Here is a 13,217-nt window from a genome sequence, read left to right on the forward strand (position 1 = left end):
ACACGTGTACGTGTGCATTACTGAGGATAGCAGTGTCTGTGTTTTAGTACACCTGTAGTTGGGAATTCCATGTGGGCCTTCACAACCAGCGCAACACCCATTGCTATAGTCAGTTGTGGCTGCTGCTGTATCGGACATTACATGTACTCTGTTATGCTCCTCTCCCTACTAGCTACCTGAGCCTTGCAGTGCCAGCACAATAGTGTTGTACAAATGGGTCGATAGGCATGGGATACCCACTGAGTTCTGGCAAGTGTGTGAATGTGTGCATGTCTGTATATCTGTAGGATACAGCATTCCAAGGCCACATACTCCTATTACAATACACATTGCCACACAGTAGTACAGATAGTGTTGTTGCTGCCCATAGGTGAGGCATGACAATGCAACACCCTACTATGCATGTGACGTGCATTAGATGCATATTCCTGTAATACTACTGTTTTGATATACAATGGGTTGTCGTGGCAATGTGTGATGGTGGGTATGTCAGAGTGCCATCATGGGTTCCAGGGAGTACAATATCCACTGGGGGATGTGGGTGCTGTGTACACTGTGATTACACCATGGTACACCTGGTATATGTCCCATGTACCACATTATGGTGACCACTGTCACCATCAACCATACATGTAATTGATACCAGAATCCAGCCCAGTTATGCATGTGCTGTGTGCAGCCTACCTGTAACACATTGGACACACGGACAAGTTAGCACAGATAGGCCCAGTTCTCTCGGATGTGTATCTGCCTGTTATGTGTCTGTTAATGTGCATATGATGGTATGTCACACTATGTATTGTTCATATACAGCCATTACATCCCCCATTACCATGCTGTACATATCTGGGGATGTTCTGCATGTAACATGTAACCTGGAACACACCTCACCCTAAATGCTGTGTGGTGTGTGCAATGAAAGCCAAACACTTAAGTAGCACTACATACGTAGGTAGGGGTCTAGTCCCAGTGTTGCCAAGTAAGATTGTGTGTGTATGTGGATGGGTCTACATCAGGTTGCAGATTATACATGTCCTAGTGGGTCATCTGACCATGTGGCACAGGCAATAACTGTTATATAAACCTGCGACATATGTTCAACTGTACCCCGGATATGTCACAGCCATGGTGGTGTCACCAAAGTGCCATACCTTTGTGGAATATGACTGTAGATCATCCTACTGCTGACACATGTACAATTACAACACAGATGGATAAAATTATGGAGACCACAATCAACCAGTGTTACTAACAGCTATAATACATCATTGCTGGATGGCTACACTACCTGACATGTATGCATTAAACATTACTCCTGACAGCATGTTACACTGCAGTACATTGGTACACTGTAATACAGTTGTGTGCATCAGAACCATATTACCCTGTCCCTGCATTGATGTTATGGATGACAGGGATGTGGCGCAGGTATCATCATATGCACTGGGTGTGTTGTTGGTTTGCCAGAGGTCGAGGGTGGGCTATACATTTGACACCATGTGTGTGGGTAAGGGGTGTAATGAGTTGAACTGGATGTGGTGTGTGTAGGTATGGGGTTGCCTGTGTTCGTATAGTGTGTGGGTATGCATGCACACAGTTCTGCCATGTGGCTGCCCTGTACAGGTGTTTATGGACAGCTGCAGACAATACCTGGCAGGGTGTGCAGTTCACCACCTCTGGCCACGGACATGCGGACTGTGCCTGCCAGGGGTTCTGTGGGCACATCCAGGTACAGGCCTCAATGTGCTACTCTCCCCTGATGATGACAGATGTCCTCTGGTACCAGGTCCCTCCTGGGACTGGCCAGGACCACGTGCTCATGGCCTGCTGTGGTGTGATGTGCACAGCGCCCCTCTGCAGTACTGGGGCTGGTACTGCCACTACGGGAGCACCTTGGTGTCCTAGCACATCTGCATTGACCGCCAGCTGTTGGTGTTGCTGGCCTACGTCCATGCAGCCATCGCCGCACTCCCACTACATGTTCAAGCCTGGACAAACCATGGTCGATGAGGCCCATCATCTCACCAAAGCATCTATCCATGACCTTGGTATGAGCACAGAGGGCACCAGACAGTTCGTGAAAGTTGTCACTTGCAGATTTGAGAGCAGCCCTCTGCAGCCTCAGGTCCTGTCTGGTGTACAGTTCCATATGTGCCTGCACCCCCATGATAACCTGAAACTTGTGCCTGGTGGCACCAGTTTTGGTGCTTCTGCCAGGGGCATGATGACCAGCGGCCCTATCACGAGCCCCCTGGGACATCTGCCTATCTGGTGCCCTGCTGGACATCCGGCTATGCCTGCTGTGACCAGACAAAGTAGGCATGGATTTCACACTATCCTCTGCACTACCACCAACCGTCAACTGTCCCTCCTCTATGGCCACTGGTGATGTGGTATGTATGAGCACTGAAACTGTGTGCGGGGTTGGGGTGGCTAAGAGGGGGATGTCTAATGATGGCACTGTTTCGACCCCTGACAACCCCACCTGTGCCTAAACAGTACTATCATCATCTTCGGTGTCTGTATGGACACCAACATCAGATTGCATGCAGGAGGGACCCTGACCCAACTCGCCACCTGTAGAGGAAAACAAGAAATGCACTTTAAGACCTGTACAGCATTGCATAACTGTACACAAACACACTCCAGTTTAATACCTACCTGTCCATGAATTTACAGACAGTCCCACCTTTATTCCCATAAGTATCCCATCCTGCATCACACTTGGTAACATACACTCATTAATATCACTCATCAACGTATCATTCCTCTAAATGCCTAGACAAGTGATTACAACACAAGACCTGTTACTCCATTACCTCCTTGACCTGAGTGGAGTGGTTTTACATGGCCTCACTGCTGTCATTCTGTGTTCACCCTGTGTATGTCTGGACATCGTATGGCCCCTATATGTGAGGGACTACTACGTTCACTCCTTAATGTCACGCACTGAAGTGTCATGTGTAAGTATTGCTCAGTACATGCCAGATATGCTGCTCAATCAACCTATCATGTGACAACTGTAATACATGGATACACTCCCTGGTGTTGCCTAGTTATTACCCAATGCATATAGTGCTGCATACAGGGGTTGTCGGTCACCTCTCTGCTGAATGCGATATTAAGGGTATACCTGGTGTCTACTTTCCCTCCCAATGCATGTTCCATGCTACAGACCTTATGATACTATCAGCTGTCCTATGATTACATATCAGACAAGTATTCCTGGTGTCTCATGTGTCAGTCCATGTCCATGTACTGCATGATCCCAAAGGGAAGTACTGCTGTATGAACGACGCCACAATCACACATGTAAATACATGGACATCCACACAAACACACACACATGCACACACACACATCCTACATACATCAACCTCCCTGCACTTCACCAAAGTGAACCTACAGACAAAATACCCCCCACACACACACACAAACAGGTGAGGTTGCACAAAGATAGTATACACAGTCCTCCCATTACCCATCTGTCAACATGCATACCATATGGTACACAACACCAAGCAGTGCAGCTATAGTCAATCCATGCTAACAACAGTATAAATGCGTGTGATGCATGGGCTGTGTTAGTAGGTGATGCCCTTTCCCCTGGAAACCACTGCACCCATGTACACAGTATTGCTGTGCACCTGTTCTGTACCCTGCCATGTACTGTGCACCAAACTTCATAGGTGTACAACCCATTGCTGAATGTGTAGTGCTTTGTTGGTTATGTCAGCTCTAATGCTCACAGCCCCTATGTTTTTCAGCAACATATACCTGGGATGATATGTGGACAGATGTCATTTGTGAATGCCTGATGTCTGGTTTACAGATCTCAACATCAGTGGACCATGTATGACCAATCCAGTACTATTACACTGACAACTTTCAGACCATATCATGGCTATGGGAAGTGTACACACCCTTATTGATATGACGCACCCTTCCTTGGTCTGCCATGGGACCACATCACTGCATATATTAACAGTACAAGAGCCTGATATGTGACATATATCCTGTAGAGTCACATGCAGTGTCTACGAAATGTGTTAGGTGTGCAGATGCTGACCGCGATGCATACACTCTGTGTGTGCATACCCTTATCATGACTGTTTGTTGCACCTATTGTTATGTGTACTACAGCAGTCCCTATTCCTGCAGGGGTATACTAGCATGGGCCATCTGCATTTGCCAGTATATGGTCAGTCTGCCCTACACATGTCCCCCAAATCTGCATGATTGCAAGTTCTACTCATGTGCACATCCCTTGGTGTTCACACACTGCCATCGCTATTGCTGTGGGTGTAGGGTTACATCTGCCACAGTTCCTGAACCTGACTGTGTGCAGATACAGCCATTCTTAGCATTCTTAGGATCCATGCTGCAGTGCACTGGTGTGTCATGCTGACATCCCCTCCCCACCTTCAACCTTTTTGGAGATGAGTGCCAAGTATGGACTACACGTGTATCAGTTTGCAGTATCCCATACACTGAACACCATGTATTATAGCCTAGTCCCAGCTAATAATGTGGGCCACAGTAATACGTTATGCCATAGTGTACATCTGTAACAGTTGCCATTGTAATAATGGTGTATACACTGTTGTTGCACTGTATAAGGGTGATGTTTCACACAAGTCCCTACTCTGCGTTATGTTCATCCCTGTGGACACATTTTGCAATGACAGGATGTTAGTTATCTTGCAGGTGTTTGACATGCCCTTCCAATATCCCATCATGGTCACCACTGTGATGCAGCGCATTTAACAGCAACAATACATGAACATGCACAGCATGCATTATGGGTAGGTGTGTTAGATTTGTGCATGGAATATACCATAGCCATTACATGCCCAGTGTATTGGCAAGCATCAACATAAACCATACTCACCAGCTACAGGCTGCTGCCTTGGTGGTATACCAGAGGGATCTATATAAGAGTGTGAGAGATGCGATATCAGTGGCCACAGCTTTGGCATTGCTACAGGGTGGATGCAGCATTACAGTACATCAACAGTAAAAGTCCACAGTGCTACCACTTATGCACATCTGTTTATTACTACTATGCAGCAACAAACTCTCTCTCTCTCTATATATATATATATATATATATATATATATATATATATTTAGCTATATAAATATATAACATGTCAGATATGCATGATCTACCTGTACAGATGTGGATGCATATGCAACAGTGGTCTACTGATGTGCTCTGTGGCCTTAACTGCATGCTCCTCAGCCAGTGTGTGGGTAGCACCCACCTCCACAATGGTGTCTGGCAGTTGGCTGTGTGGACAGGAAGGTGCCACGAGGCTGGTGAGGAACTCCTCAACACATGTCGAGGGGATAGATGACATGACCCCCCCCCCCCATTGCGAGGTGATCCCCCCGGACTGCAGCAGCATGCTGACAGGCATTGCAAAGCAGGTCAGAACAATGATGCCAGACCTGCTCATAACTGTGGTTATGCAGTCCAACATCATTGACCCTGTAGACTTGGTCATTTTACAGGACAGTCCACTCCTGCTGGTCATGGGTGGCCTGGCCAAGCAAGACAGGGTAGTGTTGGATGAGATAGTTCAGCACTATGTCATTTTCAGCCACTGAATAAGCAGGTAGGCGTCCATGTGACATCTTGCCTGAAAGACATAAAGATGGAAACAGGTCTGAGCAACTCATACAGCAAGGTTAACATAGTTCTTAATACCATTCTCTGTCACCCTCCCACCATATAAGTGAGAGCAAACTGTTCACACAACTCAACAGGTACGGCTATAGATAACCTACCAGTGGGACATATATTGTATTGTACCACACTTTGTGCGATGTGTTTGCAGCCATGTTCCCTGTTTGGACACTATCATTACTGGCCTGTTACAGACTATTCACCTGCATACCATTGTCAGGGCCACTATGGTTCTGTATGTGCATGTGGTATGCTTGCTATATGATTGCTGCACATCTGACATTCTGTATTACTGGGGATATCTATGCATGCTGCTGGACATGTTCCAAGATTGTGTAGACTATTACTACCCGTTCTAAAACAGTGACAAATAGCATGTTTAGGGAATATTTGCCAGCAGAACCAACTCTCCAACCTCGTCTGGCCATGTTACCAGGCCACATCACATGTGGGATCCACCCTGGGGCCTCGTCATGTACTGGTCCAACACTACCTTCAAGTAGAACCATCTCAGGGGATGTTATCCCCCCCCAAGGGGCACACACAGACATGATCCTGTCACCCAAGGTCAGATCCAGGGTCTTTTCCATATTGAGCTCCACCGACACATGTGGGATGAGCTACATCACCGTGAGGCAGCTAGTACACATTCACAGGGTCCACATGCTCCTCCTGCTCAGCCTGCAGGCCAGGCACCTTCAGGGCCATGGACTGCTGTTGTGAGTAGCAATGGGTAGGAGGCTTGTTCTATTTGTTTCCATATGGAGTCCCATGGGGCTTCCACATTGCGGACCACATACACCAGGGTGTTTACCCACCACATGTGTCATATACCACCCCTGTAGGCTGTCCTCTATATCTACCAACCTGGACCACCTCCTCAAATATACCTACCATACTTCCCCATATTCCCATTCCCTACTTCACAGACGAGCAAAGTGGTCCTGACAAGGGGTTCACATGTGCCATACCTGTCCATGTTGCACACACAGCTGTATATATGTGTGTATTGCTGTGTGTGCTGTTCCCTCACACATAGCATGTGGCACTGTAGTGCTAATATAGGTGACATGTATTTACATACATATATGTGTGTGTGTGTGTGTGTGTGTGTGTGTGTGTCTTTGTATATATGTAGACATGCATATATATATATATATATATATATATATATATATATATATATACACACACACACACGTGTGTGTGTGTGTGTGTGTGTGTGTGTGTGTACATATATATTATGTTGTATATATGTGTTTATATATATGTCTACATATGGGTATCTGTATATCTGTAGACATACATGTAGATATATACATACCTATATATGGGTACATTCAGACATCAAGTCCACAATCTCAAAACTCCTTTCTGCACAGCTACACTGTTCTGCCTTGCTACAACACAGACAGGTGCCACATATGGACACAGCCTAATGTTAGGGGGTATATATAGGGCCAGATTGCAGGTAACCCTATTACACACCTATGGAATTTCTGCATGCTACAACACGTTAACCTAAGTGTCCTGCAAGTTGTGGGCTCTGGAACCCACGTGTCCATCATTATGGCATTACTTCTACCACCGGCTATTGGCCACAGTAATATACATCCCTTCCATTACACACCACACAGTATATATATTGGCATACATCTCGTCAGTTGGTGCTGCTCTTCACAGTTCACGGGTATGTCCCACTACCCACAGGGACAAACTCTAATGTCCATAGCAGTTGTTCAGGTGAAGATCATTACAATAGCAACTCCTGATGGCACATGTATATCATTCTACATCATCTACCCCAGTATTATGGAACAAGTACTACAGTCAATTTACATGAATATATACTTCACATACCTGTTGTGGGGATGAGGTCTGTTGTGGATAGTCTCCTTGTATGAGTTCAGTTTTTTTTTTTCACTCCTTAGTCTGCTTCCTTTGTTTTCTTTTTTGGAGGTGGTGTGGTTCCGGATCTGTTGTATGGTTTCTGTTTGTTTTCTCTTTCTCTCTCTCTCTCTCTCTCTCTCTCCAGTAAATGGATTGCGCTGCTTGGAATAGATTGCAGCATGTCTTTTGTGGGGGATGCACATGATCATGTGATGGCCTCTGCACCAATCAGCATCCTCCACATGCTACCTGCATGCTGTGTAGTACTTCCAATTACCACTGTCATGGCAACCCACTACTATAAATCCCTACAGCATGTGGGCATGGTCCCTTTACCTTTCCTGCATGGCAGACATTCTTCCAGTGTGTGGGCAACAATGTTATAGACAGCAGGTAGCAATACCTCTTACAAGAGAACTTGCGCACTAAGGCTAGCTACATATTTGCATGAGGTTCCAGAACTACCAACAGTGTGTGAGTGCTGTTGTATGCATTGTATAGCACCAGTGTTACAGGGTTTGTGTGTACATACTAGTTTAACACGGACTGCAGTCTGTCTGCATAGCTCTCAACTGTGTGCCTATCCACTTGATGGTCATAGGTGTGCGTGTTATGTTTTGCCTGTCCACCACACAGGTCTTGTGTCAGATATATCACTGGCTGTGTGTGTGCGTTGAGTGCTATCAGTACATGGCTACATTAATTTGTGTTTCTGACTTCATATTCCTGACTAAGAGTATGTTGCAGACTATCCTGCAACACCAGCGACTTGCTTAGTGTATGACAACACTATTTCACATATGGGCCTGTGTTCCAGCCTCTGTCCTCCACCTACATACCAGGTTTGTCCATATGACATGCTGTCAGGGTTGTTAGATAGTGGCCTGTGAGTATGTCATGCTGCCATTCCTGCCATCATTCCACTGCTGTTGTGCCCCCCAAACATATTGTGGGGTTGGGTCCATATATGTGTGGGCTTCATCTGCACAAAACGTGTGCCCTTATGCAGTCCAGAGGCGAGTGTATGTAACAGTGGAATATGGCCCTGAATGTCAGTCTATTGAGGGGATGCACCATAACTAACCTAGGCTGTTACAACATGTGAGGGGTATCAGGGGTAAGCTGCCTTAAGGTGTCTGGATGTACATTACCATACAATTCACCTTGGGTAAATGCAGGCCTACTGCTTCCTGCCATACAGACTGTTCTGTTTGTCAGTATGCTTGTGATGGTTTCAGTTATGCCTTGTTATGTAGTGGATACATCCCATTGTGTCAACTGAGGTCTTTACCCTCTAGGGATTGTGCACAGAGTGTAGATAGAGGCTGCTGGACTATACATCTGCATTACTTACTGTTGATTGATTGTTATCCTGTGGCCCAGTCTCTCTTTACTGTTGTACTACTTGAAGGACTTGGCCTGGACAGCAACATATTTCCGGAATACTGTATAAATGTATCTGTTTGACAGTTGCATTAGTTTGTTTATATGTATTTCAGAGTATAAAGAGCTACATGACATGGCATATACAACTGTAATAGTACACAAAGCTTTCTCATGTATGCAAACCTGTGTGTGGTGTTATATCCTTTGACTCCTCTGTGGGTATATGTTGCAGGCAACAATTGCCTTTTGTATGGGTGACTCATTCAGTATCCAGTTGGTAAGGTGGCAACTGTAGGCATACTGGCTGTTCCGTATGGTGTGCACCCTCAATATGTATTTTCATATACATATCTGTGTGTGTCCAAACATGTATATCTATCTATCTATATATATATATATATATATATATATATATATATATATATATATATATATATATATTTATATTTGCATATATGTGTTTGTGTATAAGTATCTTAGGAATGTTTATTGCTTCCACATTGTACATTCCCTATGATAGCCAGACTGTACTGCATGATATGTTATTGATACCAGCCTGGCATCATACAGGTGGGATGGATTACTGTTAACATCTTGTGCCCATGTTGTGTCAGATCCTGGTTATGGGGCTTGCAACAGTTGGTATTGTATTGCAGGGCAGACCTGTTTGGCTGTGGGGGAGATATCAATACATATAAGACATATGTTGCTTGGGCCCCCTCACCCCCATTAATGGTGCCTGTGCTCATATATGTATTTGTTATGTTCTCTTGTTTATCTATAGGTATGTGTATATATATATATATATATATATATATATATATATATATTTATATATATATATATATATATATATATATATATATATATATACACACACACACACACACACACACACACACACACACACACACACACACACACACACACACGCATACATCTACATGTATAAATACATTTCCTGTACTGTTGAATGACTGTGCTGGATGATATGTTTGTGAAAACATCAGGGTTATGTATATCTGACATGGCTTAATGGTGAATCACTTTGATTATGGTGTACAGGGTCCTGGGTTCGAGCCTTGCAGAGGCTGTTTATTTTATTGCTGGGCATAACATGAGCTGTTGGATGCAGAGTGATTAAGGCACTTTTAAGCAGTTGTAAGTGGGTTTTCACAGGTTTGCGCAACGGTAAGCACTGCTAACTTTTGGTTACAGTTTCTTATATTCAGCTTCTAAATTGCTTAACCTGTGTAGGCATTGCTTACCCCCGTGCAAGCAGGCTGAAATCTTCTTACTGCTGCTTAAAAATGCTTACTCTCGCTTACCCCCACACTAATTTCTTTAAAATAAATGAAAAAGCGTTGTTAGGAAATTGGTATAAAAGGGGCACAAAGAGGGAAAGACAGTATGGAAAATAGCTAGGGATGTGCAGGAAGGGTGTAGGGAAGGTCCATAGCTGCCCATTTTTTCTACAGCAACAGCTGTGCATATACACTGAATTTGGAGATAGATTTGTACACTCATACCCCTGATAGAAGGGTGAGGACAACAATAATATGTTAAGCTAGTTAGACGAGATTACATGTGTCCAGTGGACACGTGTGTGAAATGGACAGCTATATATGGGGTGAGATTTTCTTTTGGGAACAGATTGCCCTTTTTTTTCAGGTGAGAGTGGGATGTTGGGGAGAGATAGTAGGTATATTTGGGGAGGTAGGTTAACAGACAAGACAAACAAGATGCATACAGGGGTGGTATATGACACATGTGGGGGGTAAACACTTTGTTGGTTAGGGGTGCTGGAAAATTGGAAGCCCATGAGCCCCCTAGTGGAAACAATGGGACTGAGGTCCCCACCCATGGGCAGTCACACTGCACCTTCACAGCCCTGAAGGTGGCTGTGCTGGGGGCTGAGTCTGAGAGCCAGACTGACCCTCTAGTCATGAAACAGGGCCCTCAAGCTGGTGTAGCAGATCTCCAAACTCCCTGTGGAGCATGCTATGCACCACACACCGGACCTGGCGATGGTTGACAGTCTTCTGTTTACACCCACTCCTGGGGGTGGGGGGTGAGCCCCATTCCCTGAGATGGTTCCACCTGAAGGCAGCGCAGGACCAGCAGACAAGGAGGCCCCGGGGTGGGCGCCAGACATGCTGCTGCCCGGTGCCATGGCCAGATGAGGTGGGACAGGTGGATCCTCTGGGATCCCCATTCCCATACGTGCTATGGTGTTTGTTTTATCAACATATGTGGGTTAGTAATAGTCAACACATTCCAGGATTAGGTATAACAGCATGCATAGATATTCCCATTAAACCAAACACCAGATATGGAACAGTTGCATAGCAAATAGAACACATGCATACATGGGACCACAGTGGTAATTGCAACAGCATGCAGATACATTGATGGCACCAAGACACCAATGTGGGAGTATTTCAACATAGCACATATATAGAAACAGATTTAAATAATTATCGAACTATAGGATATATGTCCCAACATTACAGATAAGTCAGCACATACCAATTGAGTTGGGTATTTAGTTTATTGTTGCAGATATGGTGGGGGGGGAGATGTCAATTAACAACTAGTATATTCCTGTAGTTCACATTACATTCCTTGTCAGTGCTGTTGTCTGTACCTTACAAGTATTAGTACACTACCCTATTGTCTTACTTTAGACAGTGATATGGCTGTTGACAACTATATACATGAACTCTTTTTACCTGCAGTATACACCTCTTACATGGTATACCTGTGGAGGAAATGTTTGTTAATACTAACTAAATGTTTCTACACATACTCTCAGATTTCAGGTTGATGTTATGCACATACCTGTCCATCTCTTTTTGAACAGACTCTGGGCATGTCTTGACCACTTGCAGGTGAACCGGGACATATTTCAACTATTGCCCTCTCAAACCTTTAGTGAATTACAACACTCTTATACAGGATTTCCTAGACAGTTATACTATGTAGCACAGTGTGGGTGACAGTGAAGAGTGATACCTTATTATTCAGAGCAACTGCAACACTCACAATGCCATACAATACCAGAGTAAACATTACCAGTACAGGGCATCAGTCTTTTATTTCTAGGCACAGTGTTCGTATCTGACAGACCTGTGGGAGCAATGTTTGTTAGCACTACCTTAATGTTGCCACACAAATTACCAGATTCCACATTAGTATTATGCACATACATCTCGCTCTGTTACTGTACACACTCTGGTCACAGCTTGAGAACATGGGGGTGTAGATGGGACATACTTGGTTTATTACTCTCATAACATTTTGGAGAGTTGCTAGAGTGACACGTTTCTTCTCACAGATGTCAGACAATCAGTTGCATTTCTTGTTTGCTGCCTAAATGTCTGGGATCATCTCACTGATTTCCCATGGGGGCAGGGTGACAGGCAGCAGATAAGGGCCAATTTACTGGACATTCTAGACATATCTCTACAGTTGTGGGGTATGATTCTGTATGCTGCCTACTACCACTCCCAGGAGTCGAACCATGGCTGTGTGTACAAAAAATACAACAGTTCACATCTCAGTTGTGTGTGCTATTTGGATTTTGTTGTCTGTCTTTTCACTGTTTTCTGTCTACGTCTCTCCCAGTTGTACTGTATGACCTCTTGGGATTACACCAGTCATATACAGTCATTCCTACACATTTTATTTATTTAGCACAGTGTGGGTAAGAGTGCTTAATACAACAGTACTATTAACTGATTGCAAATCTACATTACCATATGATACCAGAGTAAACACATGCAGTCCAGCAGTTAGTCCTTTATTGTCAGGCTATTATGATTTTATTTTTATTTTATTTATTTATTTATTTATATACATTTGTTGACCGGGAGTGTCCGACTGGACGCAGGTCCATTTTCAGTGGAGGCCTGGGGAGAAAAGCTCCACAGTTAAAATAAACAGACAGTAGTTACATTGGGTTCCATAGAGATTAACAATTTAACATATCAATTACTTACAACATATTTACAGATTAAGAACATAGTACATCAGTAGACAACTAGAATCTTTATCTGTGAAGTACATAACAGACATTAACAAATGTTACAATAAAAAGTTTCTGCTCTATAATAAGTACTAAGCTTATGAGCATCTGAGCTTGCTATAATCAAAGTAGTTAGTGGAGTGGAAAGAAAGGTAGTGGTTGGATGGGGTGGGTGATATTAAGAGTGGGAGTTGCAAGGGCATAGCCAGCATGTTTTTAGGT

This window comes from Protopterus annectens, chromosome 10.part0, assembly GCF_019279795.1.
Source record: "Protopterus annectens isolate FY-2018-M chromosome 10.part0, PAN1.0, whole genome shotgun sequence".
NCBI lineage: Eukaryota > Metazoa > Chordata > Ceratodontiformes > Protopteridae > Protopterus > Protopterus annectens.